Consider the following 25000-nt stretch of genomic DNA (forward strand, 5'->3'; position numbering starts at 1 on the left):
CATCAAAACAATCTTAAATAAAGTCTCCCCTAAAGATATTGAAGTGTTACATTAAAAAACAGAGTTTATTTATTCATTTTTATAAAATTTGTGGTAGGAAAAAAAAATATTGCCCTTTTTGAGCAGCAAGGTTTCTTTCTTTCTTTCTGAAGCAGGAGGGAGTATGGCGGTTCCTGCATTGATACTGTATTACCCAGAGGCCCCAAAAACTGCTAGGCCCCCTGGGAAACAAAATGGCTGGCGACGGTTTCTCGTTTCACTCTTATCTGCATGAAGCAATGACACCACATCAATCGGTCTGCATTAGAGCAACGATTTCCCTTGAGTGTCCACCTGTAAACTGGGAAAATTGAACAGTGCACATATTTCATCCTGGGAAAAGTCCCAGTTCTTATTATTTTATACTCAACCGACTGTACCTCCGATTAGAGAGACAGATACAGGATCCAAGGCAGAGTGACAAGTGCTTTACCAACAACATTATGAAAGGGGGGTTGATGTAAGTCTGTAAAGTCAAAACAACAGCGGTGAGGTCTAACGTGTCAACTCAAAGAGCACAAAACGATGTGAAAGATTCAAATGATGTAAACAAGCGAGGGATGTGTTTCACTGAATACACTTCTCAAAATTGTTCTTACATTTTTTTTGGACTTTCCAATATCAATTAGTTTAAGAGGCAACATTTCAGCTTTTAGGAAATCTGATATGACATGCGGAAAAAAGCTTGTTAAAGCTTGTTAAAAAGAGCTTGTTAAAAAAGCTTATAATGCATTTACAAATGATGAATTGATCCAAATCTGGTCATTCCGTGCCCCCAACCCCACCCCCTTTTCAAAATCAGCCTGACATGTCAGAACTAAGAAAAACAAGTCTTCAGGTGCCCAGCCGCCACAGCAACACACTGTCATGGCCGACTCACCGAAGATCCCAGCAACAAGGACAACAACATAGTTTTGTGCTACTTACAAAAAACTGTAAAACCTTTCATTTCAAAACAAAACACTCCAACACATTAAGAGCTTAAGTTTACAGAATTATAACAACTCAATATTACATTTAGTACCCCTATGTAAGGTACCAAACAACACACAAATAAAACCCTTTATATAAACACCACATAATCCCCAAAATAGCATGTAGCTAGCATGCCAGTAAACAGAATGAGCATCTGAAGTATATTATACAATGAGTCAGGCAGATAAAATGATTTACCAGAAATATATTTTTTTGTTTCAACTGGTTCCTTGTGTTTCGCTGGGTCACGGAGGACGATGTCATATTGTACAGGCGCTTGATGCAAGAACCTGTTTTTTCTCCCGTTAAACACATGCCCGCTAGCTATCGTTTGTAGCTGAATCTCCGAGCTTATAGCAAAAAGGAGGATTAACTAATGCAGGTCAAATATTCCAAGGCACATTTTTTTTTGCTTTTTCAAACGATAACTATTCATTTCAAATTGACCACCACTATATCTTCTAAAAGAAAATGTTATGTTGCTAGCGGCTACAGTTTCTAGGCAAAACCAATTGATATTTTTAACCCAGTAACGGACAGAAAATATTTTTAAAAGATCAGCCAAAATTTGACCCTGCTTTTTGTAGTTCAGGGTTAGACCATTCACACTGCCCACCATGTTTCCAACACCAAACTGTACAAGATATGTAAAACAGTACGTATATGCAGCATGGGGTTTTCTTCCTCTTATCTTTTTCTTTTTTTTAAATCAAAAGTACCAACCAACAGCAACACAATTACAACCAACCAACCAATGAAGGACAATTTTCTCTAAGTAGCCAAAACACACTGAGCATGCCGTCCAGTTACAAAGGTACAAAACATGTCAATTATTGCACAATAGAAAGGCTCAAAAGTGTTTGTGTCCGATGCAATAGTATTGCCCCAAATATGGATCAGCTTTTCAAAGGTACAGGATTTTTGACTGGTGTCTAACCCCTGTCAGTCTCCCAGCTTTTGCCATGATTCAGCGAATCAGGGAGCTGCCCTCCCTCCCCTACTCAGTCTTAATTTCCAGGGTGGTTGGCATGGGTTGATCACTGTGCCACTTCTTCATGTGTTTCTCTAGAGTGCTGTACACACTGAAAGGCATGTGGCAGATTTCACATTTATAAACGTCCTTGCCCATCTGGCCGTGGGTCTTCATGTGGCGAGTGAGCTTGCTACTCTGGGCGCAGGCGTAGCTGCACAGGTCACACTTGTAGGGCCTCTCTCCCGTGTGGCTGCGCGGTGCACTGTCAGGTTGCTGCAGTTCTTGAAGATCTTGCCGCAGTACCGCATGTGTCGCTCCGCCGGCTGCCATCCTTGGAGCTGGGGCGCCCGCCGCTCCCTGACAGGTGGGGGTGCTGGCCCCTCTCCCCGTCCCGCTGTGGCCCGAGGCCCCGCAGCCGCCGTCCATCTCCTCGGGAGGCGTGGAGTAGCGCATGCTGCCGTTCTCGGAGGAGTGCTCGGAGGATGTGGCGAAGGGCGATTGTCTGGTGGAGTACTCTCCAAAGCTGAGTAAGGGGTCCTTGAGTTGTCGGGAGGCGGCATAGCCGGCCAGCCACTGGGAGTAGACGTTATCTGTGTTGGGGATGGTGGGCGTGGGAGGATCCAGTTCTTTCTCCACCTTGATACGCTTGGTCATGGTGCTGAGGACCCGGGGCTCCCCATCAGGAGCTTCCTGGTCAGGGCCTCATTAGAGAGAGGACCCAGGCCATTGGCTGTTGGGGTGGTGCCACAGACCTTGTCGGCCCGGTCCGACTCCAGTGCCAAGTCCTCTTCACAGGCGTCCCGGGAGTGCTCCGTCGGTGGGGATGGGAGTGGGGGTGGAGGGCCTGGCTGTTCTGGTGGTGCCGGGCCCCTTCCAACAGCAGGCTGAAATGATAATCGGTCTTCTCACCTTCCTCAGTCTCCATCTCTTCCTCTGCCTCCTCTCCTTCTTCCTCCTCTTCCTCCTCTTCTTCCTCGTCTCCCTCTTCCTCTTCACATCTCCCTCCTCCTCCTCTTCTTCCTCTTCCTCCTCCTCACCATTCTCAAGCAGGCCGTTGTTCTCACTCTTGAACTTGGCCACCACGGACTTGAGGGCGCTGGTAGCGCTGCCCACCAGGTCGCTGGTGCCTGGGTCGGGTGAGCTGGAGGTGGATAGGCCGTCATCCGACTTGGTGTTGAGGAGTTCTTCTGAGAGTGCGTCTTCATGTGGCGCTTCAGCTTGCTGGCCTGGGTGCAGGCGTGGTTGCACAGGTGGCATTTGTAGGGCTTCTCTCCTGTGTGGCTGCGCCGGTGCACGATCAGGTTGCTCTGGAACTTGAAGGTCTTCCCGCAGAACTCGCACGACTTGGCCTTGAGCGCGTGGTAGGCTGGGCGGGTTGGGGGTGGAGCGGAAGCCGGACGAGGGCGACTGGGAGGTGGAGAGGGGAGCGTGGCTGAGAAGGGGGCTTGGAGCCCGGCTGGAAGGGCTGCAGCAGCCGTTGTATGGGCTTGTTGGGCGACAGGGGTGGGGAGGCCCCCGTGGGGTTACCCGCCAGCTCCCGCAGTCTCCTTGAGAAGTCCATGGCGGGCGGTGGGTCCAGGACCACTGAGTTGAGCCGCATCACCCTGTCGAAGGTGCTCGGGTGATGGGTGGCCAGCGCCAGGTTCTCTGGGCTCAGGTGGTGCCGTGGAGGCGGACTAAACAGAGGAGGCGTCCGGGGTAGCGCCCTCGTGGGGGACAGAGGTGGCCCCTTCCCGGCCAGACCCGGACCCAGGCAATCTCAGCAGACTGAAGGGGCTCCCATCGGCCAGGTGGACACCGTGGAGGGGGGGCTGGGAGGTGCAGTCACCCCCCATCCCAGGCGGGGCGGCTACCCTGGGGGTGAGGGGGCTGCCTGGCTCGCTCTCCAGATAGATGCGGAAGCCGTGGGTGTTCTGGGCGTGCTGGAGCAGGAACCAGGCACTGCTGAACGGATGCTTGCAGGTCGTACACGTGTAACTACTGGGCTCATCCTTATCTGTGAATAGGAGAGAGAAAGAAGAAGGGTTACTTGACTGAAAGAGATTGAGGACCTCTAGGATTGCTAGACCGTGATACTTCATATTTCAGTTCGACACCAAAGATATCCATTGTATTTGATAAATAATTCAGCTTCAGTTTTTACCAGCTTAATTAATACACTGAGATTTAAACATGCATTCAATTACACAGCCCATCTAAACAACACCAGCAATGAGATCTCAATCAGTGTATACAATTTACACAGACAAGGAGGTAATTAGGAATATTTTAAACAATAATTGAATTTCAATGGCCCTTGCACGATGACCTGAGATTTGCCTGACAATGCGTTTGTAATCTCGTTAAACACACTCAACCATCCTCCATAGATGCGTTTAGAGAATTAGAGGGCTAAAGTAGAACATGTATCTAATGCTGACACATTTATATTTCACATTTTAGTCATTTAGCAGATGCTATTAGCCAGAGCGACTTACAGTTAGTGCATTCATCTTAAGATAGATAAGTGGGACAACCACAGCCATAGTAAATACATGTTCCTAAATAGAGTAGCTAACTAAAGTCAGAGCTAGTAAGGGGGAAAAAGTTAATTAAATACTTTATAAAAATATAGAGTGATGGAAAAAGTATTTGATCCCCTGCTGATTTTGTACGTTTTCCCACTGACAAAGAAATGATCAGTCTATAATTTTAATGGTAGGTTTATTTGAACAGTGAGAGACAGGATAACAACAAAAAAATCCAGAAAAGCATGTCAAAATGTTATACATTTATTTGCATTTTAATGAGGAAATAAGTATTTGACCCCCTCTCAATCAGAAAGATTTCTGTCTCCCAGGTGTCTTTTATACAGGTAACGGGCTACAGAGATTAGGAGCACACTCTTATAGGAGTGCTCTAATCTCGGTTGTTACCTGTATAAGACACCTGTCCACAAAGCAATCAATCAGATTCCAAACTCTCCACCATGGCCAAGAACAAGCTCTCAAGGATGCCAGGGACAAGATTGTAGACCTACACAAGGCTGGAATGGGCTACAAGACCATCGTAAACAGCTTGGTGAGAAGGTGACAACAGTTGGTGCGATTATTCGCAAATGGAAGAAACACAAAATAACTGTCAATCTCCCTCAGCTGGGGCTCCATGCAAGATCTCACCTCGTGGAGTTGCAATGATCATGAGAACGGTGAGGAATCAGCCCAGAACTACACGGGAGGATCTTGTCAATGATCTCAAGGCAGCTGGGACCATAGTCATCAACAATTGGTACACACTACTCTGTGAAGGACTGAAATCCTGCATCGCCCGCAAGGTCCCTCTGCTCAGAAAGCACATATACATGCCCTTCTGAAGTTTGCCAATGAACAGCTGAATGATTCAGAGGACAACTGGGTGAAAGTGTTGTGGTCAGATGAGACCAAAATGGAGCTCTTTGGCATCAATTCAACTCGCCGTGTTTGGAGGAGGAGGAATGCTGCATATGACCCCAAGAACACCATCCCCACCGTCAAGCATTGAGGTGGAAATATTATGCTTTGGGGGGTGTTTTTCTGCTAAGGGGACAGGACAACTTCACCGCATCAAAGGGATGATGGACGGGGCCATGTACCGTCAAATCTTGGGTAAGAACCTCCTTCCCTCAGCCAGGGCATTGAAAATGGGTCGTGGATGGGTATTCCAGCATGACAATGACCCAAAATACGGCCAAGGCAACAAGGAGTGGCTCAAGAAGAAGCACATTAAGGTCCTGGAGTTGCCTAGCCAGTCTCAGACCTTAATCCCATAGAAAATCTGTGGAGGGAGCTGAAGGTTCGAGTTGCCAAACCTTAATGACTTGGAGAAGATCTGCAAAGAGGAGTGGGACAAAATCCCTCCTGAGATGTGTGCACAAACCTGGTGGCCAACTACAAGAAACGTCTGACCTCTGTGATTGCCAAAAGGGTTTTGCCACCAAGTACTAAGTCATGTTTTGCAGAGGGGTCAAATACCTATTTCCCTCATTAAAATGCAAATCAATTTATAACATTTTGACATGCGTTTTTCTGGATTTTTGTGTTGTTATTCTGTCTCTCACTGTTCAAATAAACCTACCATTACAATTATAGCCGGATCATTTCTTTGTCAGTGGGCAAACATACAACATCAGCAGGATCAAATACATTTTTTTCCTTCACTGTATATATATATATATATATATATATATATAGTACCAGTCAAAAGTTTGGACACACTTACTCAGTCCAAGATATTTATTTATTTGTACTATTTTCTACATTGTAGCATAATAGTGAAGACATCAAAACTATGAAATAACACATATGGAATCATGTAGTCACCAAAAAAGTGTTAAACAAATGAAAATATATTTCATATTTGAGATTCTTCAAAGCAAGCAGCTTCCTGAGATAGTCACCTGAAATGCATTTCAATTAACAGGGGTGCCGTGTTAAAAGTTAATTTGTGGAATTTCTTTCATTCTTAACGCGTTTGAGACAATCAGTTGTGTTGTGACAAGGTAGGGGTGGTATACAGAAGATAGCCCTATTTGATAAAAGACCAAGTCCATATTATGGCAAGAACAGCTCAAATAAGCAAAGAGCAACATCAGTCCATCATTACTTTAAGACATGAAGGTCAGTGAATCCAGAAAATTTCAAGAACTTAGAAAGGTTCTTCAAGTGCAGTCGCAAAAACTATCAAGTGCTATGATGAAACTCTCTCTCATGAGGACCATCACAGGAAAGGAAGACCCAAAGTTACCTCTGCTACAGAGGATAAGTTCATTACAGTTACCAGCCTCAGAAATTGCAGCCCAAATAACTGCTGCACAGAGTTCAAGTAACAGACACATCTCAACATCAACTGTTCAGGAGACTGTGTGAATCAGGTCTTCATGGTAGAATTGCTGAAAAGAAACCACTACTAAAGGACACCAATAAGAAGAAGAGACTTGCTTTAGCCAAGAAACACAAGCAATGAACATTAGACCGGTGGAAATCTATCCCTTGGTCTGATGAGTCTAAATGTTTGATTTTTGTGTAGGTGAACGGATGATCTCCGCACATGTGGTTCCCCACCGTGAAGCATGGAGGAGGTGTGATGGTGTGGGGGTGCTTTGCTGGTGACACTGTCGGTGACAAAAGGGAGCCAGGGAATGATTTGAGGGTGGTGCTATGAAAATGCATTTCATGTATTATTATTCTATTTGGGATAGTTTCATGGTTTACAGATTGATTTGAAATCCTCTCAGGTGTATAGAAAAGAAGAATAGAAAGGAGAAGTGAGATATGCAAAGTAGCACATTCTCTACACCACTCCTCAAATGTGCCTCTTCTCTTTCATCTCTGCTTTCGTTTCTTCTCTCCTTTTGTTTCTTATCCCTTTTTTCTGTTTTGTTTTATCTGTCAGGCAGGCAGGCAGGCAGACACTTAACCAAAAACATGAATGTGCTGCCAGCTATAAAGATTAGCCGTTGCTAAGATGGCGGACGGGGCAGAAGCCCAGCCTTGCTGTACCCCACTGTGGCTGTCGAGGCTAGGGGTGAGGAGGACACTGTGCAGGCTGGGCTCCTGCTGCTAGAGCAGCCTGAAGGAGGAGAAGAAGAATGTGATGAAAAACAGATTCTCACGTGTCGGCCTCCCTGCCACCCTGTCGGCCTCCCTGCCACCCTGGCCCTCTCATGACAATCGCACTTAAAGAGTCACTCTTTGATATGTACGGCCCTTGTCAATGATATAGCTATACCCATTGATCCATTCATCCCTCAACTTTATAGCAAACTGAGTGGGGCCGTTTTGTTGTTTTCAAATCAAGGGTTGGGCCTTTAAAGGCCAGCAAGCAACAGGGAAATGTGCATCCAATCAAGGCAGCTCCACAGAAACATTTTTTTCACTGAAAAGAGATCTGGGGCTGGCAAATTATGGATCATTACAATCCGCAAAAATTACAGTTAATTGCTGCCACCTGCAAGGGCTCTGACCTCCTATGGATTTTTCCATCATAAAAAGGCAATTTGCCCACATTCTGCCTTTCCACATATACTCACATATAAAAATGCACTGTGTTTTTGGGGGTCATTATATTGATGTAGTGGAGGTATAGCAGCTTATACACTTTATGTCAAATTTGATTTGATATGATTTACATCTTATGTATTTCCAACATGTTTTTTACTGAACAAAACCAAAGACCCACATTACTCTTAAAACGTTCCTTTACAAATCAAGCTTTGTTGTCCAGTTCTGCTTGGATTTTACGGTGGTTCTGCAACCCTTTCCTGACAACACGTGCCACCCTACAATCTCCCTATGTGGGAAACTGATGTTGAAAAGGGCGAGGCAGGAGGAGAACGGCTCACGTGGCGTGTCCACCTTCTCTTCCTCTGAGGCCTTCACCTGTCTATCTGTCGGAGGAGGATCGAGGCACACGCGTGGGCGCGTGTGAAGGTGCCAGGCGTGAGGTGCCATTCGTAATGGCTGCCTGAGGCGACAGTCGTGAAGGACAGCGGAGGCGCCACAACGCGGCCGGCCCCTAAATCATTTGCCTATACATCAGAAAAATACATCTCTCGCTGTGCAATCATCTGGTCCAGATGACGTTTTGAAACCTCCCTGCTCACGAGACGACAACACAGGACAGTGTGGATAATTGATGCCCTCGTCATATTGATTGGCACCGAGCCGGACCAATGTGACGTACCCATTCCCACCCGCCTGTCCGGCAGACACACAACAACAAAAGAAGATATCTAAATTGGCCTTGACTAGACTATGGGTGCTTCTCAAATGGAACTCTATTCCCTATATAGTATTGACCAGGGCCCATAGGGGGCCATTTACGCAGCCTATCCCTCTCTAATGATCCCGGCTCAAAGGGAAGGACAGCGTGTGAGGAAGCAGAGAAACACGTCCTGACAGGGCATTTGATGGCCTTGAAGATTATAAAAAGGGGAAGGAATATGTGAGCTTGGGGGAATTATCTTCTGAAATTTCTCTAGTCCTCCAATGGAAAGAAAAAAGAAGAGAACCCTTTCAGCGAGCGGTCTCCAGATTCTAGAAGCTCTAAAGCTAAAACTAAGTCGAGGTCCCTTTGAAATAGGACCAGGAGAGGAGAGACTGGGCTGAAACCAAGGCTGGGGAGAAGGATTACAGAGATAGGGGGAGGGGAGAGAGAGAGAGAGAGAGAGAGAGAGAGAGGGGGGTGGGGAGAGAAAGAATAAAAGATAAAAAACAGAGAGAGAAAGAGAGATAGCAAATAGAAGAGATGGAGAGAGGGAGCGTGAGAGAGCGAGAAAGAAAGAACGAAAAGAGGAATAACAGAAAAAGAGGATAACAAGCCTACCAAGGACATTGCAGCCCGTCGCAACACAAAGCAGAAGAGGGCTATTACAGTGTCTTCCTCTGTACAATGCACTGCTATCACCAGAGAATATGATCCGCAGCCATGCAAAGGAGCACAAGGACAAATGGGAAAGGACATGTTAAACAGCAAGATATTGCCCATATGGCCCATTCGGCGGGATCACATGTATTCCAATACTGTCTCAGCCAGTCAGACAGAAGGAGACAAGGCCGGGCTAGACAAAGCAATAGTGATGGGATGATTATAAACAGTCTAGTCTAGGAGGTGCTGCAGCCTCCAGCCACTTTGTACACGCAGATCCAGACCCTCTCATTGTTCCTCTGATGCAATATGCACCTCCACACCCCCTACTCCCAACCCCTCCGCCTCCCGTAACCCCTCACCCCCTACACTAGTGTCAGTATCAGCCAGACCCCCTCCACCCCAATTGAACCCCCTACCACTCAAACACAGCGACACACAAACAACAGCCGTTGGCTACAATCAACAATGACCTTGAACCCTGAGGTAACAAGTTCACAACGCCACGGTAACAACTCTCCGTCCCCAAGACAACTTTCTACTGTTCCTGCAAGGACTTGACTTTTCCACCATTTTGTTTTGTTCTTGACCAACCCCTGCTAAAGTCTCTCTCTCTCCTCCTCCCGACCGTCCCAACTGGCTCTCACAGATATCGGTCATTGAGGTAATGGAGGAATGTTGTTATAGGATTAGCAAAGCATCGGAGGAGAGAGAGAGCCAGGAGAACACTGTAGGTCAGCTCAGCCATTTTGGACTTCCACCTGAAAAGTGATTATACTAATAATGGTCCCTGCCAATATTCCTAAGTGTTTCTGGGTGTTGGTAGGAGTGATCGGGGAGGATATGGAGACCTCTTCAGAGTGCTGTGATAGAACGTGTAAATGTGACTACTAGTCTGTTCATGTCATTTGTGGATTCATGGACAAGAGACTGGTGATGGAGGAGGATGGGGGGTCCAGTCTGCCATTATCTTTCCCATGTGTGTGTGTGTGTGTGTCTGCCCTCTCTCCATCAGTATTCACCCCAACGCGGTGTGTCCCAGGTGGTCGCGGCCCTGCTCGCTCTCTCTCTCTCTCTCTCTCTCTCTCACACACACACACACACACACACACACACACACACACACACACACACACACACACACACACACACACACACACACACACACACACACACACAGTTGCCTTTGTCCCAGGCCAGACTACTTTGTGGTGCACTGAGCCACTGGCCACCAACAAAGAGCCTGTTTGACCAACACTTGCTCTGAAACAAGGCCTGATGCAGGAAATGCGGCTTACCAACGAGAAAACACAGTGAGGGAGGGAGAAGGGAGAGCTAACAAACAGTCCATTCGGGGATTCCAGGTTTGAAAAACAGACAGTGTGGCAACAGCAAGGTTCAGTCAGACTGCTAACCCACTGACTACACACATCAAACGGAAAGGAAAGAAGACAGTCTGAGAGAGAGAGAGAGAGAGAGAGAGAGAGAGAGAGAGCAGAGAGAGAGAGAGATGAGAGAGAGAGAGAGAGAGAGATAGATATACACACAGAAAGAAAAAACGGAAAGAGATATAAGATAGTCTGAGAGAGAGAGAGAGAGATAGAGATAGATATATATATATATATATATATAAGAGAAAGAAAGAGAGAGAGAGAAGAGAAAGAGAGAGAGAGAGAGAGAGAGAGAGAGAGAGAGAGCGAGAGAGGCGAGCAGAAAAAGACAGACTAGACACATCACAAGGAAAGAAAAGAGTCAGAGAGAGCGAGAGAGAGAGAGCGAGCGAGCGAAAGCAGAGCAGTAGACACATCACAAGGAAAGAAAAGAGTCAGAGAGAGAGAGAGAGAGAGCGAGCGAGCAGAAAAAAGACAGACTAGACACATCACAAGGAAAGAAAAGAGTCAGAGAGAGAGAGAGAGAGGCGAGCCAGAAAAAGACAGACTAGACACATCACAAGGAAAGAAAAGAGTCAGAGAGAGAGAGAGAGAGAGCGAGAGCAGAAAAGACAGACTAGACACATCACAAGGAAAGAAAGAGTCAGAGAAGAGAGAGAGAGAGCGAGAGAGCAGAAAAAGACAGACTAGACACATCACAAGGAAAGAAAAGAGTCAGAAAAGACAGAAAAGACAGACTAGACACATCACAAGGAAAGAAAAGAAGAGAAGAACTTGGCTGGCATGAAGGGAGATTTACTGTGAGATAACTGACTACGTGAAGCCTGGTGGTCTTTGGTTTGGGCACTAGCTCTGTCTAGCTGTGTACTGTGCCAGTAAGTAATGTGTTCTGTGTTGGTTCGACTCTCAAATCACTTTCATACTTATTACCTTTCCACAGTCATGAAAGATGATAGGAGCAGCCAGGACTGGGACGGTGTTTCTCTGACCCACTAGAACCATTAGAGACAGATGATAGGAGCAGCCAGGACGGGACGGTGTTTCTCTGACCCACTAGAACCATTAGAGACAGATGATAGGAGCAGCCAGGACTGGGACGGTGTTTCTCTGACCCACTAGAACCATTAGAGACAGATGATAGGAGCAGCCAGGACTGGGACGGTGTTTCTCTGACCCACTAGAACCATTAGAGACAGATGATAGGAGCAGCCAGGACTGGGACGGTGTTTCTCTGATCCACTAGAACCATTAGAGACAGACGATAGGAGCAGCCAGGACTGGGACGGTGTTTCTCTGACCCACTAGAACCATTAGAGACAGATGATAGGAGCAGCCAGGACCGGACGGTGTTTCTCTGACCCACTAGAACCATTAGAGACAGATGATAGGAGCAGCCAGGACTGGGACGGTGTTTCTCTGACCCACTAGAACCATTAGAGACAGATGATAGGAGCAGCCAGGACCGGGACGGTGTTTCTCTGACCCACTAGAACCATTAGAGACAGATGATAGGAGCAGCCAGGACTGGGACGGTGTTTCTCTGACCCACTAGAACCATTAGAGACAGATGATAGGAGCAGCCAGAACCGGGACGGTGTTTCTCTGATCCACTAGAACCATTAGGAGAGCCAGGCCCAGATCCACTAGATAGAGACAGATGATAGGAGCAGCCAGGCCGGGACGGTGTTTCTCTGACCCACTAGAACCATTAGAGACAGATGATACCGGGACGGTGTTTCTCTGACTCACTAGAACCATTAGAGACAGATGATAGAGCAGCCAGGACCGGGACGGTGTTTCTCTGACCCACTAGAACCATTAGAGACAGATGATAGGAGCAGCCAGGACTGGGACGGTGTTTCTCTGACCCACTAGAACCATTAGAGACAGATGATAGGAGCAGCCAGAACCGGGGACGGTGTTTCTCTGATCCACTAGAACCATTAGAGACAGACGATAGGAGCAGCCAGGCCCGGGACGGTGTTTCTCTGACCCACTAGAACCATTAGAGACAGATGATAGGAGCAGCCAGGCCCGGGACGGTGTTTCTCTGACCCACTAGAACCATTAGAGACAGATGATAGGAGCAGCCAGAACCGGGACGGTGTTTCTCTGACTCACTAGAACCATTAGAGACAGATGATAGGAGCAGCCAGAACCGGGACGGTGTTTCTCTGATCCACTAGAACCATTAGAGACAGATGATAGGAGCAGCCAGAACCGGGACGGTGTTTCTCTGATCCACTAGAACCATTAGAGACAGATGATAGGAGCAGCCAGGCCCGGGACGGTGTTTCTCTGATCCACTAGAACCATTAGAGACAGAGATAGGAGCAGCCAGGACTGGGACGGTGTTTCGCTGATCCACAGAACCCAGAACCGGGACGGTGTTTCTCTGATCCACTAGAACCATTAGAGACAGATGATAGGAGCAGCCAGAACGGGACGGTGTTTCTCTGACCCACTAGAACCATTAGAGACAGATGATAGGAGCAGCCAGAACCGGGACGGTGTTTCTCTGATCCACTAGAACCATTAGAGACAGATGATAGGAGCAGCCAGAACCGGGACGGTGTTTCTCTGACCCACTAGAACCATTAGAGACAGATGATAGGAGCAGCCAGAACCCGGGACAGTGTTTCTCTGACCCACTAGAACCATTAGAGACAGATGGTTACAGAGGACAAATTCACTGTAGGCACACACTGCACAATAGACAGAGCCGAGAGGGAGAGACAAAAGATGTGTGTCTGTCTGATTGTGTGTTCTTCTAAGAGTCTCAGTGTGTGTGAATTCCATTCATATATGGTGTGTGTGTGTTTTTGTGTGTGTGTGTTTTCTCTGTGTGTGTGTGTGTGTTTTCTCTGTGTGTGTGTGTGTGTTTTCTGTGTGTGTGTGTGTTTTTCTCTGTGTGTGTGTGTAATGTGTCTGTCCGATGTCCCGTTCCTTTCCGAGCCGCTGGACCTCTCCATCTCCAGTCGGTTGAACTCTGTTGAGCTGACCAGAAAGGGCATCCATCCATCTACATGACCCCCTGTCTCTCCTATAGCCCAGTCAGAGGGCTCCACACTCAGGCATCTCGGTCCCTGTAATGGGCCTGGTCTGTTTGTTCTCCCCTGTAGGTCATTATATGCTATCTGCTGCTTACTGAGGCGCTGTGTGTGTGTGTGTGTGTGTGTGTGTGTGTGTGTGTGTGTGTGTGTGTGTGTAATGTGTGTGTGTGTGTGTGTGTGTGTGTGTGTGTGTGTGTGTGTGTGCAGTCATAAGAAAGACATAATGGTGCAGTATATAGACCCCTGGGTCATGAGGTTTAAACCAGTACAGTTAACGAGCCAATTACATAAACTCTTGCATTAGCCACGGCCTATTATGGACAATGATAATGTCCTTCACATTGTCATTGTTAACAGTTGTGTCCTTCAAGTCAAGCAGAGTGGATGGACAACAGAAATGAAAGGAGATATCAGGAAACCCCAGACTGCCGTGTGCCTGTTTCAATACATTATTCTACAGGTACTGTAGACGAGAAGACTTAATCAAGTCGGGTTATTTTTTGGACGACTTCCCAGGCGGGCTGGGCTGTGTATCTTAGGGCGAGAGAGCAGAGATGAACATGGGCTGAAAGACTAGACGTTAGAGACTAGAGTGGACGTGTCGGTGCTCATTGGAAACGCACACAGCTTTGCTGATATCAGTGAGGAATAGCTGTAAAGAGATGTTTCCCCTCCATTTAGTTGTGTATTTCTTTCTAAGGGAGGGGCCCCTTTGAGCACGCCATGCAGTGGAGTCAGCAATCACTGTAGCAGCTTTTCACTGGAGGGCCCAGACAGTGTTGAGAGAGAAGGAAGAAGAAGGAGGAGCGGAGGAGGAAGAGGAGAGGGAGGGTGTTTAGGGTAGGGGTAGTGGGGTTAGGGCTGGGGGCATCTACAGGCAGGGACCTGCAGACTGAGGCCACAGAAGCTGGAAGGCTGGGAGGATACACAACACACACACACACACACACACACATACACTCCCAGCCACACTCACACACATTCCACTCCCTCCACTGAGAGAATCCCTCCAGGGTGAGCAAACACTTCTGTCTGTCTGGTTCCGGTGTCTCACTCAATTCAATTCAAAGGGCTTCATTGGCATGGGAAACATATCTATTTCATGGGAAACATAGGTTTACATTGACAAAGCAAGTGAAATAGATCATAAACAAAAGTGACATAAACAATCAAAAATGAACAGTAAACATTACACTCACAAAAGTTTCAAAGAAATAGAGACATTTCATATTATTGTCTATATGCAGTTTCGTAATGACGTGCAAATAGTTAAAGTACAAAAGGAAAATAAATAAACATAAATATTGGTTGTATTTACAATGGTGTTTGTTCTTCACTTGTTGCCCTTTTCTTGTGGCAACAGGTCACAAATCTTGCTGCTGTGATGGCACACTGTGGTATTTCAGACAGTAGAAATGGGGTTTATCAAAATTGGATTTGTTTTAGAATTCTTTGTGGGTCTGTGTAATCTGAGGGAAGTACGTGTCTCTAATATGGTCATACATTTGGCAGGAGGTTAGGAACTCTCTCGCTCTCTCTCTCTCTCTCTGTACCCCTTCACTCACTTTCTCTCTCTCTCACTCTCACTTCCCTCTCTCTCTCTCTCTCACCCCTTCACACTTTCTCTCTCTCCTCTCTCCCCTCTCTCTCTCTCTCTGTACCCCTTCACTCATACTTTCTCTCTCTCTCACTCTCACACTCTCTCTCTGTACCCCTTCACTCATACTTTCCCTCTCTATCTTCTCTCCCTCATGCCAGCATACTCCCCTGTTCCTCCTCCCTCCTTTCTTTACCAGTATTTTCTTATATTTATGATAACAGCACTGAGAAGGGTCAGTCTCCCTCCCTCTCGCCGTCTCTCTCCATCTCCTCTTGCTCTGTTTTCCCTCCGGAGCCTCTACCCTTGGCCTCGCCCCACCCTGCCCTCCCAGGCACCTACTCTCCACCTACTCTCCTTCCATCAGGGTTAGGGAGGAGGAGAGAACTATACAGGTGTTTTGTATTTTCCTCCCCCCTCTCCATGCCCTCTGATCTAACTCACTTCACTGGAAATCATATTCCAAGAAGACATAAGCGCATACGGGCCTAACCGAATGGACTGGCTCGTTCACAGGAGGGAGGAGAGAGGGGGAGGAAGAGAGGGAGGGGAGGCAGGGAGGGAGAGGGGGAGGAAGAGAGAGAGGGGGAGGAAGAGAGAGAGGGAGAGAGGGGGAGGAAGAGAGGGAGGGGAGGAAGGCAGGCAGGGAGGGAGAGAGGGGGAGGAAGAGAGGGAGGGGGGAGGGGGGAGGATGAGAAGGAGAAGGAGGGGGAGGAAGGCAGGGAGGCAGAGGAGAGAGAGAGAGAGAGAGAGAGAGGGAGTGGGAGGGGGAGGAGGGAGCGAGAGAGAGATGGCGGGGAGGGAGAGAGAGAGGGGGGAGGGAAGGCAGGGAGGTAGGGAGAAGAGAGAGGAGGAGGAGAAGGCAGGGAGGGAGGAGAGAGAGGGGCGGGAGGGAGAGAGAGGGGGAGGGGAGGGAGAGAAATGGGGAGGAACAGAGGGAGGGGGAGGAAGGCAGGGAGGGAGAGAGGGTGAGAGAGGGGGACGGAGGGAGAGAGAGAGAAAGGGGGAGGAACAGAGGGAGGGGGGAGGAAGGCAGGCAGGGAGAGAGAGAGAGAGGGGGAGGTAGAGAGAGAGAAAGGGGGAGGAACAGAGGGAGGGGGGGAGGAAGGCAGGGAGGCAGAGAGAGAGAGAGGGGGAGGTAAAGAGAGAGAAAGGGGAGGAACAGAGGGAGGGGGAGGAAGGCAGGGAGGAGAGAGAGAGAGAGGGGGAGGGAGAGAGAGAAAGGGGGAGGAACAGAGGGAGGGGGAGGAAGGCAGGGAGGGAGAGAGAGAGAGAGGGGAGGGAGAGAGAGAAAGGGGGAGGAACAGAGGGAGGGGGGAGGAAGGCAGGGAGGGAGAGAGAGAGAGGGGGAGGGAGAGAGAGAAAGGGGGAGGAACAGAGGGAGGGGGGAGGAAGGCAGGGAGGAGAGAGAGAGAGAGGGGAGGTAAAGAGAGAGAAAGGGGGAGGAACAGAGGGAGGGGGAGGAAGGCAGGGAGGGAGAGAGAGAGAGAGAGGGGGAGGGGAGAGAGAGAAAGGGAGGAACAGAGGGAGGGGGAGGAAGGCAGGGAGGGAGCGAGGGTGAAGTATTCCAGATGTGTTTCCTTCTCCCTCTGACCACCGTCCCCATCAGACAAGGTAGGAAGCCATTACTCGCCAAGTCCGCTCTCATTCTCACAAGGATCTGGACGACAGAGAACGTGGCTATCAGAACAATCTGACCTTCCAAAAGGGGAAAACTCACTGTCTTTTCTACACTTTTCTACAACATTTACTCATGACCAAACAAAGGTTGCTTCAGACACCTTGTTACTGTATGTTTCCCTCGCTCTCTCTGGGCACGTCGAGGCGCTAGACAACCAGTGGCTTGGAAAGGTCATGTGAGCCGCGGCCAATCAGAGGAGCCTGTTCGAGCATATGACGCCCCAAGGCATTGTGGGGGAATGGGGTAGAATGAAAAAAAATGGGACAGAAGACAACGAGACCAGTGTGTCGGAGGAGTCGCCCGCAGCGTCCTTAAACACGCTACCCATCTGCTGTGTTCCCGACTGCGGTTACACAGTGGTCACAGTGTGGTCAGCTGGTTAAATAGTTCAAGGTCAATCGTCGTCAATAGACTCTGCTGCTGCTCTGCGGTTAAGGTTAGTCCACGGTCAAACTCAACCAGCATCACAACTCTTAGTGGTGTAAAGCAGAGACGAGAGAGGTGAGTGCTCGTCTATAATGCAGCAACATGGTAAGTATTTCATTGGACGTTGTAAAGAGTTGGATTTCTTTCCTCTGATCGGGTTTAAATCAAACTGCCTTGAATCATGTCACACCAGAAGTCTATTCCAGAGTAACACCGCACACGAGGACAACGTCAAATCTCAAGCAGTATGTATGTAGAGATAGCAAGACCAGCATGCTGAGCCCACACAATGTCCCAGTCCAGTCCAACACCCCTACTGCTGTTTATTCCTAACTAATTCATAAAGGACTTCAGGGAAATGGTGCAAGAACCCGGAAACAAGTTCCAAACGGTATTAATATTGCAATATCGCCTCCTGTTCAACAAGCCACAACTCCCCCTCACCCTAGCCCCCTCCCAGCCCCCTCCGAGTCATTGACAATAGCAGGAAGAGACACACAGCGCACTTTCGGGAAGTGGTCGTGCACGCTCGACGCTGACCTACAAACCGTTTTTTTTGTGTCGGCTTACGCCAAGACAAGTTCACCGCTCGAACCACACGTGTCCTTCTCCTCGCTTTCTATCTCACTCCATTTGAAAGCCCATTTACTGTGAAGAGGAGTGCGGGAAAAGAAGGAGGAAAAGGAGGGGTGGAAAGGAGGGGATGCATGGGAAGCAGTAAACGCCACAAGTGTAACGTTGACCCTCCATAACAGTCTGTAAGATGGAATGGGCCATACGCTTGGCGAAGGCAGCCCACGCTCCCCACTACTCTTCATCTTAGGGCCTTGCCGTACCAGATTCCATGCAGTCTCTCTCTTAATTAGACACATGTGGTCTCTAAGACTCTAATCTATGCCATGCCACAGTACTCTGTAGACTAGAGCAGAGCAGGGCTCAAACTCACCAAGCGCCTGATCTGGGATCAGGTCCCCTCCTCTTATTCATCATGACGGAAAAGTCCAACCTGATCCTAGGTCAGAACTCTTATTCAGAGATGCTTTGTTGAATACAGGCCCTGGGCAGAGCCAGGGAGGAGAAAGGGAGGGGCGCTAGGACCCTTGGAGTTGAAATGGCCCACCGTCACCACCTCTCTCATTTCTACCACAGCCTGTCCTGAAGTGGGTCTGCTTTGTATAAGCAGATGTATTTGATAGACGTTATTTTGTGATTTGGCTAAGAGTCACAGGCAGCACTACATTTGAAAGCCCAAATTCACTAAACATGTTGGTATTCACCTCGGGTTACAGCCTGTTTTCAGCTAAATACAGTACATTGAATGCGATGCTACCGAGCTACGTGGAATCTAGCCAGGCTATTCCCAGAGAGTCTCTTCTTCTCAGTCCTCATGCATAGGCATACTATAACACTAACACCAATGAGTTCATAAGAATTAAATAGGTAACCAGCCTGGAAGTTGTTTCCCTGTAGCCAGCTGGAGCCTATAAATGGTGATTTTAACAAGGCGCGTGCCTAAGATCTCAAACCATGCTGGAATGTTACCTGTGAACCCGTGCCAACAATCTGTCCCAAGGCCCTATAGATAACCACAAGGCAGAGAAGTGTATAGCAGTATTGCAGCCCAGAACTAAGGGAGGGCAGAGGGGACGAGAGGAGGGGGCGAGAGAGAGGGCCGAGAGAGAGGGGTGAGAGAGAGGGGGTTAGAGAGAGGGGTGAGAGAGAGGTCTGAGAGAGAGGGCAGAGAGAGAGGGCCGAGGGGTAGGAAAGGGGGGACACAATATTGATAAACTCCCATATCTATTGGGTGAAATATCACAGTAGCAAGATTTGTGACCTGTTGCCACAAGAAAAGGGCAACCAGAGAAGCACAAACACCATTGTAAATACAACCCATATGTATGTTCATTTATTTTACCTTGTGTACTTTAACTATTTGCACATAATATGACATTTGAAATGTCTGTATTCTTTTGGAACTTTTGTGAGTGTAGTGTTTATTGTACATTTTTATGCAATTAACATATGTTTCCCATGCCAATAAAGCCCTTAAATCGAATTGAATTGAGAGAGAGGCTGCCCTAGCCCAGTGACTCTGTCTCAAGCATTCAACGGTCAACAGTTAAATCCAAAACAGACAAAGAATTCCTTATCTTTTTCGTTGCATGCCATCTCACATTTTCTGTTTATACATTCCCCCGTTCGGTGAGGGGAGGGAGGGTTTGAAGGCAGGAGAGAGGGAGGGAGAGAGGGAGGGAGGGAGGGAGGGAGGGAGAGCAGGAGTTCTAGAAGAGAAGCTATGTTCCTTTAGTGACAACTGGATTTATACACAGACAGCTGCAACGAGCAGGATACCCACACAGCACTGTCCAGCCATACTCTTTAACACACACACAGACAGGAGTGCACTGACACACGCACACTCGCACACGCACACACACACACGCACACATGCACACACACACATGCGCACACACACACGCACGCACACACACGCACACACACAGGACCCACAAACTCACTGAGAGACATTCCACACAGGCACTGGGCAAGACGGCACACATACGTGGCCCCGCCGCGGGGCCAGAGTTGGATCAAAACATCATTTTGAAAGATGTCCAATGACTTCTGAGTTGTGGATACATTTTCAACGAGTGAGCAGAGCGAGTATCGGCTTGAATTTTCTCTCCCCTTTTGCCAATGCCCACAGCGTGAGGAAACTGGGATGTGCAGCGACTAAAGAGGGTACGGCTGACTGTCAACGTTGTCTGGAACAGAGAAGAACAGCTAGGGAGAAGATTTATGTGGCAGATGTTTGTGCCCTAGCTGTTCTCTAGCAGACAATAAAAACTGAATTGACAGAGAGAGAGTGAGAGCGCCATGTTTAAACAGTGGAGAGTGGGGCCTCACAATGGAACATTGAAGCAGTGTGGTACCACATGAGATGTATCAATTGTCATTGGCAGTAGAAAAATGATACACATGTACAGTGAAGCCTAACGTGTACATCTACAGACAACCAGTGCCAGTGCAAATAAACAGTACACTCTGAAACTGGTGCTGTCCAGACTCTAAAAGGGTTATCCAGCTGGCCCCATAAGAGGACCCTTTGAAGAACCCATTTTGGTTCCAGGTAGAACCCTTTCCCCAGAGGGTTGACAGTGGAAACTGAAAGTTCTACCTGGAACCAAAATGGGTTCTACCTGGAACCAAAAAGGCTTATCCTATGGGGACAGCTGAACCCTTTTGGGAACTCTTTTTTTCTAAGCGTGTACCCGTTTCAGAGGGCCTGCGTCACACTAGGGGAAACTACCAGCACTCATGCCACACGAGTCAAGTCACACACACTTTGACACACACACTCCGACACCCGTCTGGTGTCACCCCTAACGGCTACAGCTCTGTCACGCTTTGGGGCTACACTGATCCCCCCCCCATGCACCCCGTTAACGGTGGCAACTCATGTTCCCACGGCGACGAGAGGGGAATTGATGGCTTCTCAGAGACGCCATACTCAGAAGGTGAACTGTAACTGGGCTCGGGTTTATGCTGGGTCAATATGTATATACTGGTCTCTAAGCCTGATATGATGCTCAGGAGAAATACTGGGGAAATGAGAGATGAGAAACTTGCTCAGCGACTTGTTCAGCTATAGAGCGACGGGCGTAATCATTTCTGATGGACACCTTTACAGAAGGAGATTGTAGAAGAGGATGAACAGATATAATGAGTTTGCTTAGAAAAAAAGTCAAGCCTATACAATTTATAATGATTGTTGTATGGCAAGAGTCAAGGAGATAAAATATGAAGGGAGGTAGTGGGAAATAGGGGATAGTATATACTATTTTTGAGAGAGGGCAGAGGGAGAAAAAATGAAAAACAAAAGAGTGTTGTTGGACAGAAACACAGACAGACAGACAGACACAACAGACAACCAGAGAGCCCATCCTTGAGGGTGCTAGATTACATTAGCGCCAGCTGCTTCCTTTGTGTGGTTTTACGGTTGAGGGCCCGAAAAGCTGCTAAAATTTCACTTCATCTGCTCCAGAAACCCAAGTGTCAGCCACTCAAATGGGGGCTAAAAGCACCACTCTCAGATAACTAAAGGGAAAATACGCTAATAATAGCTGCCCAGAGCTTCTCAGGCAGCCCATAGGCGAAGCCGCCACCGGGCATCCATTTTGTGTAAGCAAAGTAGGTGGCGTTTTAGTGCATAGGAAACTGGCTGCCCCTGTGTGCGACTGGCCAGTGGTAGAGCCCTAATGGTGGTGGTGGTCAGAGCCACCAGAGAACCAGACAGCTTCCCCACCTCTCCCCTGGTCTGTTCATCCTCTAGTGATTAGCCTATGCTAACCCGCACTTTCTTTTCAGCCACCGGCGGGACCGCTACCCAACAACAGCTGTGGGCACTTTGGCTTTAAATTAAGCGGGGAGATATGGTGGGGGGGGTTAGGTAGTATGAACACCAACAATGTAAAACTGAACAAAATTCCAGAAAACTTGCAATACACAAACGTGTGTGCCTGCATTTAGCATGTGTGTGTGTGAGACAGATAAAGAGAGGAAGAGAGGCCCCTCTGCGCCGACCCTCAGATAATGACATGACAGGATCCAGACAGGGACGACGGAGTATAGGGGAGGAGGATACGTGGTGAGGGATAGGGAGGATGGGGGGGAGACGGAACTGGGTTAGCCAGTCAGTCCAGTCGGTTGGTGGGGTGGAGGAGGGGCAGAGAGAGGGGAGGGAGGCACCGTCCATCAGTGGTCTGGGAGAGATTTTCACTTCCAAAATGTTTGCAGGGAACACATACATCCTACCACACAGTGAGACCTTGGCTAGAGCTGCACTGATGAGGGGAGAGGGGGTCTGGTATCTCTCACACAGCTCTCGCCTTAACATCATCCTCTACACTAAAGATACTGAGTTCTCACCGGACTGACTGAAGAGACTGACTGAAAGATTTTTCTATCTAAATATTATTGGAGCTATGTAAAGAATAGTGTACTGTTAAAGAAAGAGAGAGAGAGAGAGAGAGAGAAACAGAGAGAGAGAGAGAAAATGTTGTGCTTGCCTCCCAGTTTACCGTACCTTGGTTTCAGTTTCCAAGGAGTTAGATGTGTTGACTTAAGCTCCTACACTACTTGTTGAAACTGGAGTTGAAAATGAGAGAGAGGGAGAGAGAGAGGGAGGGAGAGAGAGAAATTGGAAGGAGAGACACGCTAAAGCAAATGAACCTTTTAAATTCGACAGTGTAGCACTCCTTGGACTCCGAGGTTGGATTCAGAGTGGCACCAGATGATGAGAGACAAATCGCTGGCCTTAGCACCAACCAGCAGTCTGTCCCTCCAACGTCGCACATCACACTAGTGTGAACGTCTGGGGAAGGACGGGGCATGTACAGCATGAACAATGCTGCCCAGCACAGCACAGCGGCACAGACCTGACAGTTTCTCATAGAAAAGTATAGGTATCAAAGCATAAAAACATTTCTCTGGCACTATGACCCTATAGGATAAGGGTTGTAGTAAAGGTGATTGGCTGACGCATCCCCTTGGCTGATAACACAATGCTGCCTGGCTGGTCAAGAGGACAGGTGATTTGTTGCAACAAAAGAGCCAAGAACCGGATCAACAGGAAGGAGAGGGGAAAATAGCCAAAACCGCTATAGAGAGAGAGTACAGTGGTCACCTTGGACTCTGAGACAAACTTTAGAGACTTCCTGTCTGCGATGGTGTCTATGATGACATCTGGGCTACAAGGTAAACACACATCAAGGTCAAGGAAACGTGGGAGTCTGTCCAGACCATAGCGCCTCTGACAGGTCCGAAAGGCTGCTTCAATTGTTCTCATACCAGTTCTAACACCTGTTTACCAGATATGAAAGGTCTGCATGGCAGCTTAAACTGTTCTGAGAAAGGCCTTTTAAGATGATTTAGAAGGGAAGGTGCAGGGGTGATTTGGGGTTGGCATTTTTTTTCTCACTTTACCTTCATTTTTTATCAGTTTGAGGTACATATTAAGCTAGTTACATTGTAATAAACTTATCATAGTCCATTTTCGCAGAAATCACACTAAATCAAACCACATTTAACTAAGTCAAACTCCAGTGAAGTCCAGCTACAGTCATAACATAATCCTGACATCACAATCACATCACGGCCTGCTTGCTACTGTGACCCCATTAACAAGTAGGTTACCATGGGGACATCTTAGCCCTGAGATAAACAACAATACCACGTCTGAAAACATCCAGACCTCATCTCTCCCTCCCTCCCTCCCTCCCTCCCTCCCTCCCTCCCTCCCTCCCTCCCTCCCCCTCCCTCCCTCCCTCCCTCCCTCCCCCTCCCTCATGCATAATGTATTATAATGTATCCAGTACAAGGATGTGGGAACACGGCAGTTCCACAGTCTTCTGCCTTTCTCAGTCAGATATCACGCGAATGGGTCCATGAACCCTACGAACTCTCACTCCTTCTCTCACCCTCTCTCTGTCTGGTCTTTCTACACTCTTATAGAAAAGGTGCTACCTAGAATCTAAAAGGGTTCTTTGGCTGTCCCCATAGGAGAACCCTTTGAAGAACCCCTTTTGGTTCAAGGTAGGGTTCTCCTATGGGGACAGCCAAAGAAACCTTTTGGGAACCCTTTTTATCTAAGAGTGTATCCCTCCCTCTTCTCCCTACCTCTCCATGCTATGTCTGTCTCTCTGTCCCTCTCTGTCTCTCTCTCTCTCTTTCTCTCTCACTTTCCCTCTCACTCCCTCTATCCCACCCTCCATTCCTTTCCCTCTCTCTCCCCACCAGACACATGGCCGGAGAGAGCAGACAGCCATCTGGGAGTGGTGGCCGGCTTTGTCTGGGTCCACCACCCCCTAAAACACCGCTCACCCACTCACCATTACTATCCCCAAATGTGAAAGTCTCTTCTCATACAATCTGCACATATACATATGCAAATGTGTGTGTGAGTGTGTTTGTGTGGAGGGGGTGGGGGGATGGGCTAAGAGCCGCCATCATCACACACAGTGAGAGAAGAGACATATTCATCCGATATCTTCACGCCAAACTAACACCCGATGCATGTGCCGCTCAAGAAAATAAAGAAGTATATTTGAGAGAAAGAGAGAAGGAGAGAAGGAGAGAAAGAGAGAAAGAGAGCTCATGTTTAAAGAAGAGGGGAAAGACAAGAAGAACCTGCCCATATACAAAGAGAGTAATGGTCAGAGATTTGTATCATGTAGTAACCAAAAAGGTGTTAAACAAATCAAAATCTATTTATATTTGAGATTCTTCAAAGTAGCCAGCCACTCTTTGCTTGATAGCAGCTTTGCACACTCTTGGCATTCTTTCAACCAGCTTCATGAGGTAGTCACCTGGAATGCATTTCAATTAAAAGGTGTGTCTTGTTAAAAGTTAATTTGTGCAACTTCTTTCGATCTTAATGCATTTGAGCCAATCAATTGTGACAAGGTAGGGGTGGTTAACAAA

The 25000-nt window shown here is 47.9% G+C and overlaps 1 pseudogene; it reads right to left on the minus strand.

The window, feature by feature from the left end:
- Positions 1-2011: 2011 nt before the first annotated feature.
- Positions 2012-25000, minus strand: part of LOC121845746 — a 45561-nt pseudogene continuing 22572 nt past the window's right edge.

This window comes from Oncorhynchus tshawytscha, unplaced genomic scaffold (assembly GCF_018296145.1).
Source record: "Oncorhynchus tshawytscha isolate Ot180627B unplaced genomic scaffold, Otsh_v2.0 Un_contig_2357_pilon_pilon, whole genome shotgun sequence".
Lineage (NCBI taxonomy): Eukaryota > Metazoa > Chordata > Actinopteri > Salmoniformes > Salmonidae > Oncorhynchus > Oncorhynchus tshawytscha.